Genomic DNA, 26,078 nt, shown 5'->3' on the forward strand with positions numbered 1-26,078 from the left:
AGAAGCTGAAGGAGGTATAAGCCTGTCAGCACAGGAAGGGAATAGATCCAGGGAGGGGTCAGGATGGCTCCCAAAATTGCGAGTTTCCTAGGGTATCTCCAGTCTTAGAAACGAAGGATAGGCTAGCACCATGAGAGGACCTAGTGAATTATTGTGCTATCTAACGTTCGCAAGTCGCGAGGATGTATTCATGACTGGAATGTGGCAGTATCACCGGGTGATACTTGGGTTGATGTCTTTTTGACATTAAGTAGAAAAGGCCGGTGATTTGCCTGAAGTATTGGCAAGGATACCAAATGAGAAGAAGTTATTTTTAAAAAGGGGTACTATGGTAGGCTCTGGAAGGACTTGAGTTGGTTGGGGAAATCGGAGTCTACAGTACAAGAGGTTTATTCAGTATCGGATATTGTGGTAAGCTTCGAGGACAAAGCCTAATTTAAGTGGGGGAGAATTGTAACACCCCAAATTCTAGAAGTATGATTGATGCAGTGCAAAAAAAAAACAACACAAAGATAACCAAGAATGAACCTGTTGATTCTAAAAGAATAGCCAGGACAATCTCTTCAAAACCACGTTGATTCTACGAATACCATGGGATTGACTTCAAAATCTAGGTTAACACACTGAATTTGGGAGAAAATCGAAAGTTCGTAAAATTGATGATTGACCATCCAAATTACATCAAAAACAGTTAAATAAGAAGCAGAAATTAAAATGAAACCCTAAAAGTCCATGGGCCAAATACAAACCCAAAAACAAAACCCAAAAATTAAGGAAAAATAACAAAATTGCTCATAACTCCATTTAGAAAGCGATTTCTGGACTCAAAAATGGGTAAGTCCCCTTTGGGTACTTATCTAGACGTGCTCCTTGCTCCAAGCTTCGATTTGACTGGTCGTAGGCCCGAAACGGAGATTCGTAGCCAAAGTTATGGCCATTTTCGTGAAGCCCCTTTAGTCACACGATCGTGGGCCTCTAGGAACGCAAGGGCTCAATCCTCCACACTAGGGCCCGCATCAATGATTGAAAGGCTTAAAGTGTAAATTCAGAAAGCTACTCGACAAGTAGGTGTGATTACTCGTCGATTCGGAGCGGGATTTGGTCGCAAGTTAAGTAGCCAACTCGCCGAGTCGGCGGCTGGACTCGACGAGTTGGTGCTAGGAAGAGATAAACCTAATCTTAGGGTTTGCAACCTATATAAAGGAATTTATGTCCTCCTCTCAGGTTCCTTATTGCCCTTGAGAGTCAGTAAACCCTAGAAAAGGTGTGAGCTTTCATTGTTAAAGAGGATTGAGCTTTGGAGGAGGAATTTTGAGAAGAGGACTTGAAGACCAAGAGGTTAGCACCAAGGGATTGGTTTAGATCCAGCATCTACTTCAGCTTGTGCACATTTTGGAGGTAACAAGCCGTTACCTTGACTCTCTTGCATCTATATTTATTCTTGAATGAGATTTGGGGCTTTTTTGGCATGTTAAGGATCTATTTCGGGTTAAGGGTCGCAACATGTCTCACAAATTCACTTTCAGACTTCTAAAAATCATAACTTTCGCATATGAGCTCTGTTTTCGATGTTCTTTATATCCACGCGTAAGCGGGAACGTACTCTACAACTTTCATTTAGAATTCGTTGGCTAATTTTGAAATTATTTGAAATTTATATTTTTAACAGGTCGGGACAGGATTTATCCGTTAAAAATTCATAACTTCTTCATCCGACATCCGTTTTTGTCTGTCTTTATATCGTTACGCTACTATTAACGAAATTAGCGATTGTCATTTAGCTTATGCTGGCGAAAAACCGCTCGATCTAATATTCGAACTTCGGGTTGTACACTTCTAAGCTGAAACTTCGAAAAGTAATAACTTCCTCATACGAAGTCAGATTTGGATGTTCTTTTTACGGACGCTCTCGGTTTAACATATTCTACGACCTTCGTTTAACATATTCTTCAACTTTCGTTTAGATCACTAAGAATAAAAGTTGTTCTATCGTAAATTCACTATTTACGCTTCCCGGCGCCGTGCCGGTTCTGTCGTGAAACTTTGACAGGTCATAACTCCTTCGTTATAACTTAGATTTCGGCGTTCTTTATATCCATGGAATCCTTGTTTCGACAACTACAACTTTATGTAGAGATATCGGGTTTATCTCACACTTTAATTTTGACGCTTAGTTTTATCCTTTGTTTATTATATATTAATAAATAAGTAATAAGCACATAAATGCACATAATTGACATAATACTCAAATATTTCATCTTTATTACTTCAAAAGGAGTCACAATAGTTGACCTAGACTATTACATAACTGTACTAATGCTTAGCCCCAAAACACGGGCGTTACATATTATGCAGGAAACAAAGAAAGAAAAAAAAGATTAGCCATTATATTCAAAATAAAAGGCTTTTAGCCCTATAGGAGCCGAATGATTACATCAAAAAACAACCATAGTCACCTAAAAAAGGCCTAGACCTTAGACAGGTCATCATTGGCCTTCTTATCCCCTCCCTTGTTCTGCTATGACTTGCTAAGACATTCTTTCTTATCCTCTTTCATGACTTAGTTATACTTTTTGCAAAACTCAACTCTCCGATTTGTGTCAATGAGTTGGGCCACAATGATTAGATTGTGGTTGAGATAAGCCACATATGCCATATTTGAGACAGAGAAATTTCCATTGCTCAGGATGCCATAAACTTGAATATGAGAATATGTGTTGTTGTCGTACGTGATATAACCAACTTTTGGAGTTAACTTGAGATCACACATAAATTCTTTCTACCCAGTCATGTGCATGGAACAAGAACTATCAATATACCATATTGTCTCTTGTTCCGAAGCATACAAAAGCCTACAAAATGAGTGAGTTTTGGATTTGTTTTAGGCTTCGGATTAGAACAAGGGACTTTAGCATCGACTTTGGACTCGACTTTGGATTTCTAAACCACTGGAATCTCAAATATTTCATTCTAAGATGCTTTTTGGAAAATACAGAAAGTCGGGGTCTTTACATTAATAAAAAAAATCATATTCCACTTTTTGTGGCGTAGACAAGGCTTTCTTTGAAACAATAGTTTTTCGAGGAGGTTTTGGAAGAACTTGTTTATGAGATTCATTTGGGATCACTTTCTCTTTAACATTCCACTTAAAATTAGGAATGGGACTCTTTGAAGACATTCTTCAAATAGATATCAAAGTATCTTTTTCCCTTACTCTCTGTTCTCTTATCCACATTTGATTCAAAGATAAGTTTCTATTTGAATATTTTCGAAGAATTAGTGAGTATAGGATCGGAAAATTTCCGAGGAATATTACTTTTTACTAGTGAGATCTCTTTATTAATATATTTTACGTTGATTTTCATCAAAATGCCAAGATTATACGAGACAACATTCTCAGACAATTTCTGATTGGATTTCACGAGAACCATATAACACTATTCACATCTTGTCGCTTTTTCTAGAGCTTTTCTATCCTCAACCTTCAGATGAAGTATATCATTCTTATTCAACTATGGTTTATTTTTGGATTCATATGTTGACTTAGAAGATTTTCCGATAGATGGGTTGTTGAAACTAGGCTAACTCAGAACTAATGTAGCCTTGGAAATAACTCTTGACTCCAGAATAGAGGAATTGAACAATGTGGCGTCATTACACCTAACGTCTTCTTCTACATCGCTATCTAAAGATGCCTAAAAAGACTTATTGTTATTAGTTGGTCTTTCATGATCATGCACATATATCTTAGGAATGATTTCCTCGATAACACAATTGTTTGGAGGACCAGAGTTCAGTAAATAAACTTGAATGCCACTTATGCCACGTGAAATATTTTGAGATTTATTCAGGCCTAGGGATATCAGAGATGGAAGCTACATGGAATCAGGACATGTGATAATGATTAGTTTAAACTCAGGAATCTGGGATTCATAACCACCTGTAGGCTAATGAAGGGACCACAATGGAGAGACAGGAAAATCCGAATATATATGGTTTGAAATATCTCCATGAAAGTTAAATTTTGAAGTTCCTTTACTACCAACAGGTTTTCGAAACTCACTTCCAAGACCAGGTGCTTTGCACCATGTATGGTAAAAATTATGAGTCATCATTTGATTTGATTCAACTATATCAATGGAATTGTGCATACTATCAATCTTAGCATGAAGATGCTTGTTATCATTAACCTAAAGATTTCTTTCACTAAGAGAAATTGCACATTTGTCATTTAAGATATACATTCATATTTAGCAATTAAGAGTTCTCTTTCTAAGGACTCTATCTTAAGCTTATGATTTTCAAAACATTATCTAATTCTGGTTAATTAATTATGCAGCTTCTCACTTACATCTATGGCAGACTCATAGGCTTTAAGGACAACTGTCACATCTGATTCGATTTGAGTTAGATAAGGTTCACAAACAGATAAATCAAAATTTTATTCAGTAATAATATATATTTTCCCTAATTGATGATGCTTTTTCTTGGTGGAGTGTTGGGTACCATGTAGATTGGTGAGTTGGTCTTGCATGAAGGAAACATCAGTGGCGTGCTTTACCGCTGTAGCTGAATATGTAGCAACTGGAAGATTTTGTGCTCATATTCTATGGATTTTGAATATGCTCTTATATTATGGTCTAAACTTCTCAAAGACTCCTATCTATTGTGACAACACCAGTTCCATTCAGTTGATACAGAATCCAGTGCAACATTCCAAAACAAAGCACATTGACATTCGTCATTACTTTATCAGAGACATTGTTCAAAAAGGAAAAATAGATTTGTTCCACATCCATCCACTTATCAACTAGTAGACACTTTCACTAAGGCATTGGACGAGAAGACTCTAAACAAAATGATGGTAGATCTTGGCATACTTTCAATGATTTAATCTTTTTTCTAAATCATTTAAAATAACCTTGCACCTACTTGATTTCTCAAAACAAAATCACACAAACAAATGCTTCTTTTATTATGTGTTTTCCATTAAAAAAACTTTACATAGTTTGTTTAGGGTTTGTTTGTAATGTTTGCAAGTACTTTTATTTTTCTCTAATCTCTAGTTTTAGGCCTATCAACTGATTATATGCAACTCTTCCTTCCTGAGTTAGAAAGAGTTGGCACCATTTAGAATGTTCTGAATGCTCTAGTTGTCGAGAAGAATATTAAAATCAAGTCTTCTTCTTGTTGACAATACTCTTTTGATGGGTTTTATAGGTTACAAAATCTTATTTTGGTGGAAAAACTTTAACCCTAAGTTTACATGCAACCTAAAGGATCTATGTTCTCACTATGATTTGCAACAAACAACTAAATATCGAGAACCCAAAAAGTACATTGCTATTTTTGAAATAATAAAAGGATTATTGGAAAAAAAATACCTTTTTTTACTATAGGAAATAAACAAATATTCCTTCTTGATTGGTCTTTGGAAAGCAAGCACCAGAAGTCTCGTGCTTCTGATGGCTCACACCCAAACCCTAGCAATTGGAAGTAAAAGAGGGGAGAGGAGATAAAGGAAGAATTTTGAAAGTAAGCTCTTAGAATGAGATGGATTTCAAAATTGTAAACCCTTAGGGGTTTTTATAGGTGTTAGGAATCCAGTATGTAAGGCACATTCCTTTTAAATAACCCTTACCACATTGCTTCCTCCCTAAGGCATTCCAAGCTTCCTTAGAGCCTAAGAAAACCTTAAGAAACCTCTACAATCCGTCGCCTCTATGGGAGGTTCTATAATTGGTCAATGCTCAACTTTTGAAAATTTTCACCTTTAGTCTTTCTACTTTTAATTAATTGAGTTAATCCCAAAATTAGTTCCAATTAATTTCTCATTGATTTTTTGTTAAAAAAATAACATTTCTAATGAATATATTATTTTCATAATAAATTAATAAATTATTTATTTTGCTTTCTAATTAATTTATTAAGCATATAATAAATTAATAAACCAGTCTATCTCTCTCTGTCTCTCTCTCTCTCGTTGTCTCTCTTTTTTTTCTCTCTCTCTATCCCTCTCTCCAAAAATCATTCCAGTGAAGCCGTCCCAAAAGGACTTTGCTAATAATTCAAGATTATACTAATTTAGTTATTGACTTAAACACCTAATTCGACAGTCCCCCGCTTGGATAAGTCTAAACTAAATTATGGGTATAACTTCTAAATTAAACAACAAAGGATGCTTTCCATAGCAACTGCCAACCTCTGATCCGATCAGATATTGGTCCTTAGATCGGTGATCAAATATTTCTTCGTTCTTAAAAGATATCGTATGGATATGAGACATGGATTAAAATCAATCTCATTGTCCAAAATTTTGTTTCCCGATTTCCTGATTTGTGATGACGTCATAAGACTTCTAATTGAACACATCAATTTAGTTATGGTTGGGTCGGACACTATAAGTCAACACCAAATCATCGAAGGGCCCAAAAATCCCGATAAGAAAAAAGGAACAAATAAATTTTGACTCATATGCTTTTATCTTTTACTCACTAAATCGCACATGACACTACTGTAACATCCCACTCATAATGACATAAAGTTTTCATTTTTAGATTAATAAATCGTTAATACATAACATCTCCATAAAAACAAGGTAATCGAATCATAGTAATTCATCAAATGTGGAAACATGTGGTGCGCGCTCTACAATCATCCAGAGCCCTTTTCGTTTGAACACCAAAGTACCTGAAACATAAATTGAAATCTGTAAGCACAAAGCATAGTGAGTTCCCAAAGATACCTCATACCACACATACACAAATCACATATGGGGCCCCCGCCCTCCATCGGGCCTCGCCTGGTCTCGAGCCCCACTTGACCTCGGGCCCTGCCTGACATCGAGCCCCGCTTGGTTTACAAATATGTCAATCACCAGGCCCCACCTGACATTGAGCCCTACCAGATACATACATAATCATATAAACATATAACCTTACTAATGCATGCAATAATCACAAAGACTATAACATACAATACCATCATCGAGTCTTGCCCAACATCGGGCTTGGCTTGGTAAGCATAAAAACAAATACTAAAAACTAGCATACAATATACTCTTCAGGCCCTGCTTGACATCAGGCCTTGCCCGATATACATGCCATCTCATAATGCATTCAAGAGTTACACAGACATCTAGCACGCTAACATAAAAACCATGCGCCGACATTTGTACCTTCGACCTGCTAAACCCAGTGAGGAAACATACCTTGCATTACTGAATCACACAAACAATCCTTTGCTGCTGGCTGATAGATTCCTCGGACTGTCAATATCAAAACAACACCCAGTTATCAATTGGGTTCCACATCATAACCATAACTCCATACTCAAGGTAAAAAGACCATTTTACCCATAAGCTAGCTTGGTCCAAGACCAAGGCCCAAACTCACAACTTGAAAGGCCCAAAAGCCAAATAACCAACCGAGGCCCAAATATGGCCTAACTTTCCAAATGGGCCCAAACTCCTTACATGGGCCTTACCCTAAAGCCCAACCAATATTCCTAGTCCAAGACACTCATACTGAGATGGCCCATTAAGAACTCAAACACCCAATCCCAAAAAGGAAGCGCAACATGAAACCCAAGAGTAAAAAGCCTCTTGACTGAGTATATAGGGCGTACCCAGTTGTACGGTAAGCATATAAGCAATTTGGCTTGGACAACCAACATACTCATCCGTTAAGCCAAAAAGTCCTTTAAGCTCTTAATGCTCAAGACCAAGAGTCCAAAAAACAGATCTACTTTCTAGAGAACGTCTAGAACCATAAAGTCATTGACTTGATGACTTTGCGTGCCCTAAAACAACCCAACATCAAAATAAAGCATTATAATTTCACCAAATGGACACCATCTCATGCATGGGGGATTCCAAACCCTAAAGGAGACAACTTTAAGCATCTAGAACCTTAGACTCACCAATAGTGACCAATCATAGCTCATGGAGTGGTACCAAACCACTTGATCTGATTCTTAGGACCAAAATGAACCATAACACATACAAAATAGATCTAAGCCAACATTAAACAAGATTAAAGCTTTTTAACTCAAACTAGCTGGAAATGAAGCACGTAATCTAGATCCATAAGCTCATCCATGATTCACAACCTTGCATCGAACTTCATCTTCATGGAAATGACCCAAAAACACCAAAATGCACATCATGAGCTGAAAATGATAACCATGGAGGCTAAGAGACGATTTCTAGGGTTTTAGAGACTTGGAGGCTGGTATATGGACCAATCAAAAAGACTTAATGAGATTATATAGGGTACAACTCCAAGAATTAGGGCTTTTACTTTTCCCTCGTACTCCTCACGTACTCCTCTTACGCCCAGCGAATGAGGTCTCGCACCCTCTACCAAACCCTCACTGTAGGCTAAGCTTACACAAAATTACGCCCAACGTAATACTTTTCGCATCAGTACGCCCTATGTAATCCCTATGTACGCCCCGTGTAATAGGGTTCGCCCTTAAAATCTTAAGTACCCCGTAGGCCATAACTTCTTCATTATAAACCTGATTCCGAAAATCCTTATATCCATGAAAATGTAATGTGAAGCCTTACACTTTAGTCAACCCATATCTACCTTACGATACCCCGAGCAAACCTCCAATTTCCATAAAAGTCCGAGCTAAAAAATTACCGAAATACGCTTTGACTCAAAAACACAACCCGAATACTCGAATAATACAAATTAGATTATCCAACCCAATGTGTCCAAATCTTAATTCTTCCAAGGTCCCAAGCCGACTAATACCCAATCGCTGATCACTACTCCAAAATAGGAAACGATTTGGAACATGTCAGTACAACTCTTTCCCACTTAAATTAGATTTTGTCCTCGAAATCTTTCCATACCATCTCCGACACGCCCAGTAACTTGAGCAACACGACCACAACCCCGAGCATACACCATCCTTCCCAATGTAAATGAAACCAGCCCTCGTAGGGCTTTACAACCCGAAGATGGGCGAATACCTAGAAAATAATCACATTTACTCAATCTGAAATCTGAAGTATGAAGTTTGGAGATAGTCTGACTCGTTGACAGACCTCCCACACTCAATCATTTCTAAATCCATTCCACTTATCACCCAACTGACTATTCAACTCCTGAAAACTTGAGGTTCCCACTAGAAAACATAATCATATACCAAATATCCCTGGAGAACACTTATACTTGAAAGAGGGCTCATATAATCCTTCGAGTAGGAGACTTATCCCTGCAACGGTTAGACTCAGATGAGAGCTACACAACATGATCAAATCATTTACTCTAATATTATCCAATCCCGACTGCAAGTGACCTAACATCTCCTCCGAGTAACAAGCTACTCCACACACAAGTTCCAAATCCATAATACTACCCTAAATTATCTTGATTCCCTTCAAAAATAGAACCAATCCGAGACACAATCATAGGAGCTTAATCTATAATAAATAATGAATCCATTCATTACCCTTGAACCCTTCAATTGATGCCCTTAGCCCATAGATACCTCGATCCCTATTCCCTTAAAACAAAAAATCCTGCACAAAACACTCGCAATAGCCGACTCGAGATCTTTCCCAAAACAAACCTGATACTCAACTCATAACTCGGGATCCACGGATCTGCACTTGCATTTCACCCAAGGCCTTCTGATAACTACAACCCCTTGCTAGACCGATAAATAAAGGTTCCTAACCATCGCCGAGACTACCAATCTCGCACCTCGTCTAACCACCAGGTTCCTAAGAGTTCAAATAATAAGGTCATCCTGCCTAAAATCCCTCTATGCCACACACTAACAACCCACTTGACCCTGCAACTCAAGATCAAAATCCTTAACCCAAATGTATCAACCAAGTCCCACCTGAATTACCAAAATCACACGGGCCTCGCCCATGGATCGCACCCAAACAAACCATGGAGCGGCCTCGCCCACGAGTCCTACCCGCCTAAAGCAACACAGGCCTGGCACTGCCACAGACCCCAATGTTCCTTAACCCTAAACAGAGAAATAATCCTCGACAATCATGGTCGGCATAGCCAAGGCACAAACGAATTCCTCCTTTACACTCATGAACCCTCCAACAATTTTCTATTTCAGACTGGTGAATGCTATGATCCCATCATATTCTTACATCACTTCAAACCAACTATGGTTACCACCCATGGCCTAACCACACCCTAATCATCACACCCCACTCACCTGAGTTGAATCCTACATCCAATCAAGTGTCCGGTTCATAATTCGAATTCTGAAGCCCTCAAGCTAGGCTCAACCACAAGCCTGTTATGTGTAATAAAGAAGACGTCGACCAGTGGTTTGATGTTTTCCTGAACTCCCACTTACACAACCTCAATACAAACGCGCACTTGAGTCGTATATCCTCCTGGATAGGATGTGAAACTTGCCCTAGTTAACACCCTTCCGGCCTCCCAGAAAACCTGATTGATTCTCCCTCACAAGGATTCGTCTATGCTCTCTCATCCTGTAAACTTGATGGCTTTCCAACCCATCAACCTTAAATAGCCTGAACTCCCTACGACCTGTACTAATCAATACTAATGCTCCATTACTACTTAAACTCAATGATTTCCCAATTCCTAAAATCCTGAAGAATACTCTCAAACTCTTTACCAGACTGATAACCCAAATCACTTTCCATGATACCATGCTGATTCCTTAACTTCTTATGCCGATAAATAAAAACGACAACCCTTGCCCTGAACTGACGAATCTTCACCCCCAACTTCCACTTTTAAATAATCACTGGACTCTAACCGTCTACAACTCATGTTGATATAAAACTCCCCTGGCACTTCCAATGGCCAAACAACTCATGTAACTAACACCACCATTTTCCTGCTACCGATCCTCTTTTAACAACGGTAGTGCTTGAACCCAAAAGTTCTTCCATATTCAACTGCCAGTCATACCCGAACAAATAATAAAACCACTTAACCCATACATCACAAGAGAACTAAACTGCTAACCATAACCAAATATCCTCCACGCATTACTCCTGAATGGATACCAAAAAAAGACCTGGAATAACAACGGAACACGTTGAACCCACTCAACAAGATACAGCCCTCTGAAGATTCATCGAAGACTCCCGACATGTAGAATAGCATATCAAATTCCTTGATAGTATAATACAGACACTAGCAGAGAACCAACCCGAGATATAAATCATCCTAAACCCAACGCAATACAAATTCCCGATAACAACCAAAAAGAAGACAAAAGATGACATACCCGCAAACGCATCCGAAGAAGTCCTGACCACCTCCTCCTGAGTTACCCTGACCAATCCTGAGGACATGGTGCAAAACTCCTCTTAGATCCCAAATAACAAGAACTAACCAGAGGATCCTTCCTCCTAATGGATTCTAGAGATCTATAAGCTTTGGGCTCCAAACGAGCCCCTAAGTGCCCTAATACAACCTCAGTTCGAAAGGACCCGAGATGAACATCCAGGAGCTCCAAAATCCCTTCCTTAGTTGAACCAAAGACCATTAAGGACCAATCTGAAACATCACGAGTAATCTCCAATTATATGAACTCCCACGACCGCGCATTGATCGGCTCAGTACCTGCTACTGAGACGGAACTAGAATCTGGACCCCATTCCTGAGTGCTCAACACCATACCGAAACAACATGCAAGAGATTTGAATATACCCAAGAATACGCATCCCATTGGATCCTTAGATTCTCCAAGAATCTCCCCGATTTGAGTACGGATCATGTGCTTTCAGTAGTACGGGCCCAATACTACCTTCCACACATATCCATACTTTCCACGAGAATCCTCCCGAATCCTCTAAGTCACCTTCTAAAATCTACACACCAAACACTGGCGACCCGACGCATCCAAACCCACTGAAGCAATCGCTAGGCTTTCGAAGGTTCTCGACCTCACCCTGCCATCAGCTGCTGAAGAACTCCTCATTATGCCAGTCACCCACCTCATGAATACAAACACATGCAACAAAGCTTAAATAATCCTTCGAGTAACAGACTCATCTTTACAATGGTTGGAATCAAACAAGAGCTGCGCAATAGGGTCAAATTCATCACTCTGAGATTATCCAACGCTTGTCACATGTGACTTGACATTTTCAATTAGTAGTTAACTCCTATCACCTAAGACTTCCACAAAGCACAAAGCAAGTAACATTCGAGCAATAAAACTCGAATCCCATACACTACAACTGATACTAGGAGCTCCCACTCCTGCCACTGATTTCCCTACACATCCAAATCATACTGAAACATGTATCCCTCCATGCATTCTAGCATGCAACAACTGAGCAGATCCTTAGCCTTAACTAGCATGCGATTCATAGATTCACAAATCAAAGCATAACATATAACATGCATGGGTATTTTGGGAAAACTTACTTGAGCTCGTTCGATTGCATGCACCACACCTTTTCATGTATTAGAAGACTTGTTTATCCCCTTTTTAAAACATTTTTCTTTTATTTTTGGAAAACTTTACAACTCCTCAGTGTGAGTTCAGACGCACTCGAGAGTATGTCTGAATCCCCTAAACCAAGGCTCTAATCCCAACTTGTAACGTCCCACTCATAATGACATAAAGTTTTTGTTTTTAGATTAATAAATCATTAATACATAACATCTCCCTAAAACCAAGGTAATAAATATTTAGCAAAACATCATTAAATCAGAGTAAGTCACAGAATGCGGAAACATGTGGTGTGTTCTCTACAATCATCCCGAGCCCTTCCATTTGAAGACCGAAGTACCTGAAACATAAACTGAAAACCATAAGCACAAATCTTTGTGATTTCCCCAAGATACCTAATACCACACATACATAAATCACATACTGGGCCCCAGTCCTCCATCGTGGCTCGCCCGGTCTCAAGTCCCACTCGACCTTGCGCCTCGCCCGACAACGAGCCCCGCTCGGATTACAGAACTTTCAATCACCAGGCCCCGACTGACATTGGGCCCTGCCCAATACACACATATTCATATAACCATATAATCATATAAACATATACCCTTACTAATGTTGGAATAGTGTCTAAGGCTGCAACTATATTAGGCAAGTATTTGACCCGATTGTGCATGGTCCTTTTGGGTTGCCTTCACCATAGCAACATGACAGGATGATTTATTATGAGAGAATAAATATTATTAATATATTATGAGAATAATATAAGGAATAATAATATTTTTATTTGATTAATATAAGTCATAAATTAATTAGAATTAATTTAGTGACTTAAAGAGATTAATTAAATAAGAGGGTATAAACTGTCAATTGTTTGATAGTTACACTTTGGGCTGTAAATCCTTCTTGGATAGGGTTGGACGATTTCTAGGGCTTGGGATAAGCCATAAATCGTCCAAGGGCTTATCTTGGAAAGGATTTGGATTGCTTTGAGTAAAGATTATCCAACTAGGGTTTAAGGGTGAAACCCTAGGAGCCTTACAAGTATAAATAGACCCTTGGGGCAAGGGAAATCGGCACCTTTGCTAAAGCAAAGAAATCCTGGCCGATTTCTATTCCCTTTCCTCTCTCTCAAATCATCCTCTTGCTAGTTGGTGTTTGTAAGCCATTAGAGGAGTGACATTTGTGACTCTAAAGCTCCAAGAACTAGAAGATCAAACAAGTGTTTCAAGGTATGCTTCTAACTTTGATTTTGTATTGTTCTTATACTCTATTAGTTATTACAAGTCTTGGATCCAATGCATGTTTAATTAGAGAAACCTAGATCCAAGCATTAGGGTTTGCATGTGCACATAGGAATGTTCATATGGCCAAAACCCATCAGTGGTATCAGAGCCTAGATTGGTTTCTATTAAATTATTGCATAATTGTTTGTTTCTTGCTTGCAAAATTCGAATTTTGTGGTTCTGTGTCATGAACTCGACGAGTCCCATGGTGGACTCGGTGAGTTGGCCTGACTCGGCGAGTCCAGTTGGGAACTCGGTGAGTTCGAGCGTCAGGAAGGGCCAAAATTAGGATTTTTGATATTTATCTTATGGAAACTTTCCTTTATCATATTAGATCAACCCTAATCCGTTTTTTTGACATATATGACTATAATCTTGATCTAATTAAAGATATTTATCAATTAATAAAATATTTAATTTCCTTATGTGATAATTAATTAATTATTTTGATTAAATTGGTAAATTATTTTGAAAGAAATCATTAAATAAATCAAATATGGATAATTATGGAATTAATTGTTAATTAAGACTATTTGTTATTTGATCCTCCATGTTTTAAATGTTTAAAACTTGCCCTCAAGTTTTGAAATTTATGTTTTGTGATTAAAAGTTTAATTTAGACAATTTAAATTTCAAACCCTAGAATTTTACAAGTTTGAAATCCAACCCTATACTAATATAATATTATAAGAATTAATATATATATATATATATATATATATATATATATATATATATATATATATATATATATATATATATATATATATATATATATATGTATGTATGTATAACTAAAATGCTAGTCTTACCGTTAGTAGGCCTCATTCACGATGCCGGTCTATAAGGTGGGTATAAGGTTGCTGCCTATAAAATGGCGCTTAATGGGTGTACAGTCACACCCACCGCTTGCTTGATCGGTGGAGGGTCGTTAGCCGAACGGGTAGGATAGGGCAACCTCATCTCTCATTAAAAGTATAATATGAAATACAAAGTAACTACATGTTTTTCAAAAATTTCCCAATCTTAGTTACTTTAGGAAAAGTGAATTGATGCAATCCCATGAAATTACACTTTGCACCCTTGCTAAGAAGTTAGTGGAGCGTGTGTGGTTTACGGCACACTAATTGGTTCTAAGCAAAGGTGGCAAAGGGTGATTCATTGTTTATCATAGTTCGATGGAACGTGTGTGGTTTACTGGCACATCGAATAGGTGATCGTTACAATGAAGGCACCATGTGAATTTGCATGGTAATTCACATCCGCTTTGTGATCCTTGGTATCCCAGTCACAAACAAGAGGGGCATATCGAGATTTAAACATGCCATTGAAAAGTTTCAATGAATCTCATCTAAATCTAGGAATTCTAAATACATTTAGAACTTAAAGTTATGTTTTGTGGTGGAGAATTATTGAATCATCATTCACTTACCTTAAAATGTTTGCATGTTAGATTACGGCATCCCTTTTCTAATATGTAAATATTGTTGTTGGATCCTAGCCCTAATTTTCTTATTGGGTGATAATTAGGGATTCATATTCTAATCTATCTTTGTCCTTTCTATTTGTAGATGTCGAACGCAAACAACGCTACTACTAGTTCATTCACATTGATGAGCCTTTGTCAAAAGGTCACTTTCGATGGGATGAACTTTAGCGAATGGATAAGATACATTCGCACTATTGCTCGCTATGAGGACAAGGAATATGTCCTCGATGAGAAGCTCGAGAAAAACAACCCTGAAATCGCTACTCCAGCTGAAATGACCGCTTTTGAAACTCACGAGCGTGATGCAACGAAGGTACATTGCATCATGATAGCCAATATGAACTCCGAATTCCAAAAGTCCTATGAGGACATGTACCCATACGAGATGCACCAAGACTTGTTGGAGAGATACCACCAAAACACGAGACTAGAGCATTATGGGATTTCACTAACATGATTTCCGCTAAAATGGGTCATGGAGAGTCTCTTACCGTGCACCGGCAAAAGATGCAAAGGTATGTCGACCGTCTTCGCAAGTTGAATGTTGATTTTGGGGAAGACTTGGTGATCGACATGGTGCTTCACTCTTTGCCTCCAAGTTAAAATCAATTTAGGATGACCTACCACATGAACAAAGAAGAGGTCACCCTAAGCAAGCTCTAAGGTCTCTTGAGGGTCGCTGAGAGCAACTTCAAGGACAAGTCTGTTGCACCAACTCCCAATCCACCCGCTGCTCCTGTTTTGGCTATTGGACAAGGAAGGGGAAAGAAGAGGAAGGCTTCATCTAAGAACCATCACAAGGTTAAGTATCGAGATGGTGCCTCTTCTAGTGGGACCAAAGTTGATCCTGCTAAACCCTGCCCTAACCCAAAGGAGGCAGAGTGCCACCACTGCCACAAGATAGGACATTGGAAGAGAAGCTGCCCAGAGTACCTGCAAGCCATCAAGGAAGGAAAGATCAAGCCGTCTTTCGCAGGTATATACACAATTAAATCTAACGATTCAGCTCATGCTATTTCTTGGGTTCTTGATACCGGTTGTGGTTACCACATTTGTTCTAATGTGCAGGGACTAAGATGAAATAGAGACGTGGAGCATGGAAGAATAAATCTAATCATGGGAAACAGAAGATCGTCGCCTGTGACCAAGATTGGAGTGTATTCTTTAGTGCTTAGGAATGGTTTATCTTTAGATTTAAACAATTGTTTCTATTCACCAGAAATGGCTAGAAATATCATTTCATTTCATGGTTTGTTTAGACAAGGTTTTAGATTTTCTTTTAATAATGTGAATGGTTCTATTTTGGCTTATCTAAATGGTGTCTTTTATTTTGAAGCTATACCATGTAATGGAATTTATGAAACCGTCATGATTGTAGATAACTTAGGAAATGATGTTTTATGCATGGATTCTTCCAATAGTATGGATAGAGCATCCTTGTGGCATTGTCGTCATGGACATGTCAACAAGAAACGCATAGCCCAACTCCAAAAGGATGGATTGTTGGAGTCATTCGACCTTAGGGAAGATGACACACGCGAGTCTTGTTTACTTGGAAAGATGACTAAGTCACCCTTCACAAGTACGCGTGAAAGGGGTGAGGGTCTATTGGACCTAATACATACCGATGTATGTGGACCGTTTAGATCAACCACGAAGGATGGGAACCGCTTCTATGTGACTTTTACCGATGACTATAGTAGATATGGGTATATCTACTTAATCAAGAAAAAGTCAGAAACTTTTGAAAACTTCAAAGAGTTCAAGAATGAAGTGTAGAATCAATTGGGTAGGAAAATCAAGATGCTTCGATCCGATCGAGGAGGAGAGTACCTAAGTCTTGAATTCCACGATTATCTCAAGGAGTGTGGAATAGTTTCACAATTGACGCCATTTAGGACACCACAATTGAATGGTGTGGCAGAAAGGCATAATCGAACCTTGTTGGACATGGTTCGTTCTATGGTGAGTCGTGCTTCACTACCTATCTCATTCTAGGGGTATGCCTTAGAGATTGCCGCCCATATCCTTAACCGGGTCCCTATAAAGAAGGTTGCCAAAACACCTCACGAGATGTGGACAGGGAAAGCTCCCTCGTTGGCACATATCAAGGTTTGGGGTTGCGAGGCTTTCGTAAGACGAGATACTCACAACAAACTCGAACCTCGTAGTGAGCGATGTATTTTCATCGGCTACCCGCAGAAATCCTTTGGATATCTCTTCTATAGACCGAAGGACAATGTTGTTTTTGTTGAGAGGAGAGGAGTTTTCCGAGAGCGAGAACTCATAAGCCAAGGAGACAGTGGGAGGTAAATCGAGCTTGAAGAGATTCAAGAATCGATAGATGAAGGAACCTCTACCGCTGGCACTCAACCCGAGGAGGAAACTCCGGTTGAACCGATTGACGAATCCTTACCTCTTAGACATTCCGAAAGAGTTAGAGTTCAACCCCAGTTCTATGGTTTTCATATTACTACCGAAGGGGACACGTATATTAGTGATGGTACACTAATAAACCTTGATGAACCTAATAGCTATAAGGAAGCCATGGCAGGCCTGGAGTCTGCGAAATGGAAAGAGGCAATGGATAGCGAGATCCAATCCATGTATGATAACCAAGTTTGGAATTTGGTTGATAATGTGCCCGGATGTAAGACCGTTCGGTGCAAATGGATCTTCAAGAAGAAGACCGACGTGGATGGATAAGTACACACGTATAAGGCGCGATTGGTTGTGAAGGCCTTTACTCAAACTCCAGGAGTGGACTATGATGAGACCTTATCACCAGTTGTGAAGATAAAGTCTATTAGAGTGATGCTAGCTATTGCCGCATTTCATGATTATGAGATTTGGAAAATGGATGTCAAGACCGATTTCCTTAACGGAAAGTTGGCTGAGGATGTTTACATGGCTCAGCCAGAGGGGTTTGTGGATCCGAAGCATCCGAATAGAGTGTGTAAGGTTAAGAAGTCTATTTATGGACTTAAGCACGCATCTCGCAGATGGAATCTTTGCTTCGATGAGAAAGTCAAAGAGTTTGGATTTGTACAAAGCGAAGATGAATCGTGTGTATATGTCAAAACCAGTGGGAGTATAGTAAGCTTCCTCGTTCTATATGTCGATGACATATTACTCATAGGAAACGACGTCCCGATTCTGCAGGAGGTTAAGTCTTGGCTCGGGAAGTGCTTCGCTGTGAAGGACCTCGGAGAGGCTTCTTATATTTTGGGAATAAGGATAGCAAGAGAAAGAAGTAAGAGACTAATAGGACTTAGTCAGAACACTTACTTAGACAAGGTACTAAAACGTTTTAGTATGGTAAACTCGAAGAAGGGAGAATTGCCGATACAAAGTAATGCCAAGTTGAGTAAGACTCAAAGTCCGAGTACCGAAGCTAAAATAGCAGAAATGAGCCGAGTACCATACACTTCCGCAGTTGGCTCAATCATGTATGCTATGACTTGTACTCGCCGTGATGTAGCCTTTGCTTTGAGCATGGTTAGCAAATATCAAGGGAATCCTGGCAGAGCCCATTGGATTGAAGTTAAGAATATCCTTATGTACCTTCGGAGGGCGAAGGAATGGTTCTTAGTCCTTGGAGGGAGTGATGACTTGAAGGTGCGAGGGTATAGTGACGCCAGCTTTCAGACCGACAGGGACAACTACCGTTCGCAGTCGGGCTGGGTCTTTACCTTAAATGGTGGAGCAGTAACTTGGAAAAGTTCCAAGCAGGAAACCGTAGCTCATTCAACGTGCGAATCAGAGTACATTGCAGCGAGCGAAGCGTCGAAGGAGGCGATATGGTTGAAGAACTTCATCGGTGATCTTGGAGTTGTACTTGCCATAAAGGAGCCCATGGAGATTTTTTGTGATAATGAAGGAGCGGTTGCCTTGACCAAGGAACCGAGGGATTATGGTAGATCTCGACATATCGACAGAAAATATCACTTTATTAGACATCGTGTAGAAGAAGGACAACTCGTATTGAAGAGGATATCATCAGAAGATAACCCAGCAGATCCGATTACGAAGGAGCTGAGTAGGGTTAAGCACTTGCAGAATGCTAGGAGTATTGGGCTGAAGGATGATATTATCATAGATTAGATAGTAGTAGAAACGTATAATAGATAAATGTAATTAACATTTGATGATTAAATAAAGGAGTATTATTTAAGAGTAATGTTACTATCTTGTGTTAATTGTTTAACTATTGTTTCATTTTTGCATGTTTTGACTTCCAGAATAATAGAGTTTATTAAGAATAATTGAATTATTCAAATTGCCCACAATCGTTCATATGTTGGAAGTAGATATGAATGAAGATTGTCATGAATCGTTGTGTAGATTGTCTAAATGGTATTAGACATAGCAAAGGGTTGCTGCAACGTTCATGAGTGCTTATGAACTGGTTTTGAGCATTGGAACAAACCCGCGCTTGCTGGAATCACTTTATGGAATATGATATAAAAGGGTGATCGCAAGACGATAATATCATATAGTCTTAAAACCTATATATATGGTTTGTTATTTGTTAATTGGTTGTACATTGATAATGCGAAAAACGCATCAGTAACTCGGTGTTATAAAACACATTATTGTGTATAGTTGATTAATGAATAAGTGAATGCATATAAGTTGAAGTTTATCTGTAACTTTTATCCCAAGAGGGTAAAAGCGATATCTCGGCCGCTCGATGATTTTATTTGACTTATGTGCAGGGCCCGGTCAGAACTAAGTTGATGTGTTCGATTAAGTTCTATGTCAAATGAATCGGAGATCGAGAAACCAAAATGCTAGACTAATTATTCCATAGAATTGTCAGCATGATATCTAATAGAGGGCTGTGCGATCCCTTATCTAAAGGACAAGATTGATTAGATCAGAGTTTGACAGCGTCTTTGAGAGCTACGATTGCAAATCGAATTGTACTTGTGCATATAGTTACTAGACTTATCCAAGTGGCAGACTGTTGGAATAGTGTCAAAGGCTGCAACTATATTAGGCAAGTATTTGACCCGATTGTGCATGGTCCTTTTGGGTTGCCTTCACCATAGCAACTTGACAGGATGATTTATTATGAGAGAATAAATATTATTAATATATTATGAGAATAATATAAGGAATAATAATATTGTTATTTGATTAATATAAGTAATAAATTAATTAGAATTAATTTAGTGACTCAAAGAGATTAATTAAATAAGAGGGTATAAACTGTCAATAGTTTGATAGTTACACTTTGGGCTGTAAATCCTTCTTGGATAGGGTTGGACGATTTCTAGGGCTTGGGATAAGCCATAAATCGTCCAAGGACTTAACTTGGAAAGGATTTGGATTGCTTTGAGTAAAGATTATCCAACTAGGGTTTAAGGGTGAAACCCTAGGAGCCTTACAAGTATAAATAGACCTTTGGGGCAAGGGAAATCGGCACCTCTGCTAAAGCAAAGAAACGCTGACCGATTTCTATTCCCTTTCCTCTCTCTCAAATCATCCTCTTGCTAGTTGGTGTTTGTAAGCCATTAGAGGAGTGACATTTGTGACTCTAAAGCTCCAAGAACTAGAAGATCAAACAAGTGTTTCAAGGTATGCTTCTAACTTTGATTTTGTATTGTTCTTATACTCTATTAGTTATTACAAGTCTTGGATCCAATGCATGTTTAATTAGAGAAACCTAGATCCAAGCATTAGGGTTTGCATGTGCACATAGGAATGTTCATATGGCCAAAACCCATCAACTAACACATGGAATAATCACAAAGACTATAGCCTACGATATACTATACTCATCAGTCCCCACCTGGCATCGGGTCTTTCCTAGTAAGCATCCCATCTCATAACACATGCAAGAGTTACACATACATCTAGCACTCTAACATTAAAAAATGGGCTGATATTAGTGCGTTCGATCCACTAAACCCAGTGAGGAAACTCACCTCGCACTGCCGAATCACATAGACAATCCCCGACTGTTGGCTGACAGATTCCCCGAACTGTCAATATCAAAACAACACCCAATTGATTATTGCATGTGTTAGTAAGGTTATATGTTAATATGAGTATATGTGTATCGAGCGGGGCCCAATTTCAGGCGGGGCCATGTGATTAAAAGAACTATAATCTGAGTGAGGCTCAATGTCAGGTGGGGCCTGAGGTCGAGTGGGACTCGAGATCGGGTGAGGCCCGATGGAGGGTAGGGGCCCAATATGTTATTTTTGTATGTGTGGTATGAGGTATCTTGGGGAACTCACTGAGCTTTGTGCTTACGATTTTCATTTTATGTTTTAGGTATTTCATTTTTCAAATGGAAGGGCTTGAGATGTGTGTAGAGCACACACCACATGTTTCCGCATTTTGTGAATTACTCTCACTTAATGATGTTTTGCTAAATCTTGATTACCTTGGTTTTATGAAGATGTTATGTATTAACAATTTATTAATCTAAAAATGAAAACTTTATGTCATTATGAGTGGTATGTTACAACTATGTTTTCACAATACCAATGTACAACCGACTTGTAAATTACAACTCATATAGCTCCATTTTAAGAATATAAGATATTATCATCTCAAAATCACTCGCAATATAATCCATGAAGTAATTCTGTGAGCATGGATTTATCCAATATATGGCTAAACTCATTAGACAAACTACAATCCAGTTCATGATAGTATTCATGATGGGTTTTGAGCATAACAACAATTCATATGCATGCATGCAACCATAATGCTTTGAATCTAAGTTTTCTCTAATTGAACATGCAAACTTGAATACAAAATGATAAACCCTAGGTAGTGTCTATAATTTTCTAAATCTATATAAAACTAGGGTTTGGTTACATACATTGATCGTTATGTTGTAATAACAATGATTCCGTTGTAGATTTTGAAGCTGGATAATGTAGTGTCACAAGTGTAACGCCTCTAACGAGAGAGGAGGAGATGATCTAAAATTCGGTTCTTGCTTCTTCCAAAGAGTTGCCAAATTTCATAGGCTTAAGCGTTCTATTTATAGTGCACCAAAGATTCTATGGATAACCCTAAACTCAATTTTGGTAATTATCTACCTCCTTTGATTATCCATATGTGACAAGATATTCTAGAAACTCTAGAATAATTGTTCATATATATATATATATATATATATATATATATATATATAACTGTCCACCCTTCCCCTAGGAAAGTTCTGGACCATTTTGCTCAACTATTGAACAATTTCACTTTTAGTGCATCCACTTTTAATTAGTTCCTTTAATCCAAAAATTACATCGAAATTAATTTCTGATTTAATATTAATCAGTAATATGATTATCAATTAACATATTATTTCCATAACATATAAATAAATCATATATTCCAATTTATTAATAAAATAATAAACTCTTCATCTTCTTCAAATAATCATCATGTCTAGTTGGACGTGTGAAGGCAACCCAAAAGGACCATGCCACTATCAATTCAAGTACATACCAATTATAGTTATGGACTTAGACACCTAATCCAACAGTATCCCACTTGGATAATCCTAACAACTATAGTTGGAAGTATGACTTTAAAAATTGATAAGCAATCAGAGCTCTAAAAGCTTTTGTCGAACGCTGACCTAGTCAGTTGCATGAACTAATATAAAGGATCATATAATCCTCCGTTATCCAAGATATCATTTGAACAAATGACATGGAACAAAATGATTCTCATTGTTCAACAGTTTGTTTCCCGATTTCTGATCGAACACATCAATTCAATCGTGACCAGGCCCGACACATAAGTCAACACAAAATCATCGAGGGGCCCAAGATATTGCTTTTCCCCTTTAGGGAAAAAGGAACACATAAACTTTGACTTATATGCTTGTACTCTTTACTCATCAAATCATGCACAACAATACGTTTTATAGCACCAAGTTACTGATGAGTTTACGCATTATCAATGCACAACCAAATTTTTAACAACTAATACATCTCGGATTAAAGATTCTACAATATTATCGTCTCAGAATTACTCGTCATAAATTCCATGAAGTAATTCATTGAGTGTGGCTTTAATCCAATACTTAAATCCTCATTTCAAAAGTACTCATGAATGTTGCTACAAACCATTGCTATGTCTAAACACTTAGAAATTCTACAATCCAAATCGTGATAGTCTTAATTCACTACTTACTTCCTAAGTATGATTAACTATGGATATTTGAATAATCCAATTGTTTGGGAAGTAAAACATGCAAAATAAAACACAATGATAAACAATTGACAAAAGATAGTAAACAAGACTCATAAATAAATTTCTATTATTTAGTCATCAAATTTCAGTTACATTTATTTGTTACAAGTTTCTAAATATCTATCTAATCACTAAAACTAATATCACCCTTCAGACCAATGTTCCTCGCGTGTTGAACACGGTTAATATTACTAAGACCCTTTGTGAAGGGATAGGCATGATTCTCTTCTGATGATACCTTATTTACCATGAGGCTTCCTTCTTCTACACAATGTCTGATAAAGTGATATTTTAAGTCGATATGTCTTACCATGACCTCTTGGTTCCTAGGTCAAGGAAACCGCTCCTTCGTTATCGCAAAAAATCTCTGTCGGCACCATAATGGCTGGTACTACTCCAAGATCTCCAATAAAGTTCTTCAACCAGATGCTTTGCTCACAGTAATGTACTCTGATTCAAATGTAGAATCAGCCACCGTCTCCTGCTTGGAACTTTTCCAAGTCACTGCTCCTCCATTAAGGGTAATCACCCTGCCTAACTGAGAACAGAACTTGTCTATGTCTGTCTGAAAGTTGGCGTCACTATACTTAGTAACTCTAAATTCCTCACTGCCACCTAGTACAAGGACCCAATCCTTGGTCCTTCGCATATATTTAAGGATGTTCTTAACCGCTATCCGATAAGCTTTACCCGGATTTCCCTGATATCGACTAACCATGCTCAAAGCAAAAGCCATGTCAGCGTGAATACATGTCATATCATACATGATCGATCCAATGGTGGAAGTATATGGAACTTGACTCATTTTTGCTATCTCTACATCGGTACTAAGCTTCTGAGTCTTACTCAACTTGGTATTACTTTGCATAGGTAACTCCCATTTCTTTGAATTTTCCACGCTAAAACGCTTTATCACCACATCCAAATATGTACTTTGTCTAAGTCCATCTAGTCTTCTACTCCTATTTCTCAAAATCCTAATTCCTAGAATATAATCAGCCTCTTCCAGATCCTTCATAGCGAAACACTTTCCAAGGCAAGACTTAACTTCATGCAAGGTTGGAACATCGTTTCCTATAATTAGTATGTCATCATCATACAATACCAGGAAGGTGACTATACTCTCACTATCTTTGAAATATACCCAAGATTAATCCTCACTTCTAGAGAAACCAAACTCTTTGACTTTCTCATCAAAGAAAAGATTCCATCTATGAGACTGTCCATCCTTCATCTTGTTGGTTATGAGTGACTTGACTATTTTTTTTACCTTTCTTGACAGGCTCGTTGATGGTACTTCTCCATCAAGTCCTTTTGCATCTCATAAGGCCAAAAGTCCTCATAAAACCCTTGTATTTTGGGAGTCATTATACCCACCATGATTATCAGCATGCCACTATGGTAGCATCATTGCAGTGACTCTTATATGCAACAACTTCTTTGGGAGTAGAGTTAGTTTCATCAATCTCATTCAACTCCTTTTTGAGAACATATTCCTTATCCTTGAAGCGCAAAGCGATCTTGATGTTTCAGATCCAATCATTATAGTTGGACCCGTTGTAGGTGACTTTTGCACAAATGCTCAAGAACAAGAAGTGGTTTGAGGAGTTGTTGTTGGAGGAACCGGAAGCGTTGTTCAAAATTGACATAAAAAAGGATAAGATTTGATTAGATAAGAAAATCCTCAATATAACATCCAAACGAAATATTGCGGTTAGGATACAACTAAATAATTCACAATTCATAATAAGGATATCGTAATCTAATTGCAAATTATTTAAAGGTAGATGAAAGACGATTTACCAATTTCACCACCACGGCAAAAGAAATTTAAAGAATTTAGTTTTAAATAAATTTCCTAGATATTTTGAGATTCATTGAACTATTCAATGGCATGTTTAATCTCGATTATGCCCTTTCCATTTGTGACTGGGATACCAACGATCACAAAAAAGGTGTGAATAACCATGAAAATCAGCTTGGTACTCTCGATGTCATTTATCATCTAATTAATGTGTCGGTTAATCACACATGCTCCATCAATCAATGATAATTTACGAGCTACCCATTACCACACTTTATTACTCCATATTAGTGTGTCGGTTAACCACACATGCTCCACTAACGACTTTTATAAAGTGCAATGTGCAATTTCATTGATTTACATGAAATTCAAATTTTCCTAAAGTTACTTTATATATTCCATTATACTTAATAATGAGAACTAAGTGTCCTATCAAACCCGTTCGGCTAATGACCCTCCACTAGTCAAGGGAGCGGTGGGAAAGAGTGGATACCCAATGGCGGTCATGTTATAGGACGCTTCCTTAAACTCCCTTATAGACCAGCTTCGTGAATGAGGCGTACTAACGGTAAGACTGACTTTTCTTATATATATATATATATATATATATATATATATATATATATATATATATATATATATATATATATATATATATAAGGGTGTATTTTAAACATTTAAAATATTAGGGTTCTAAAGTTTAAGATTTAAAAATTAAATTATTTGATTAAATTTTAAATTATAAAACCAATAGGTGTATTTTTAAAACTTTTCAAAAATACTACGTTAAATTTTTAATAATTAAATTACCAAATTAATTTTATCTTTATCAAAATCATTAACCCAATCATGA

The sequence above is a fragment of the Lactuca sativa genome, chromosome 6 (assembly GCF_002870075.4).
Source record: "Lactuca sativa cultivar Salinas chromosome 6, Lsat_Salinas_v11, whole genome shotgun sequence".
Classification (NCBI taxonomy): Eukaryota; Viridiplantae; Streptophyta; class Magnoliopsida; order Asterales; family Asteraceae; genus Lactuca; species Lactuca sativa.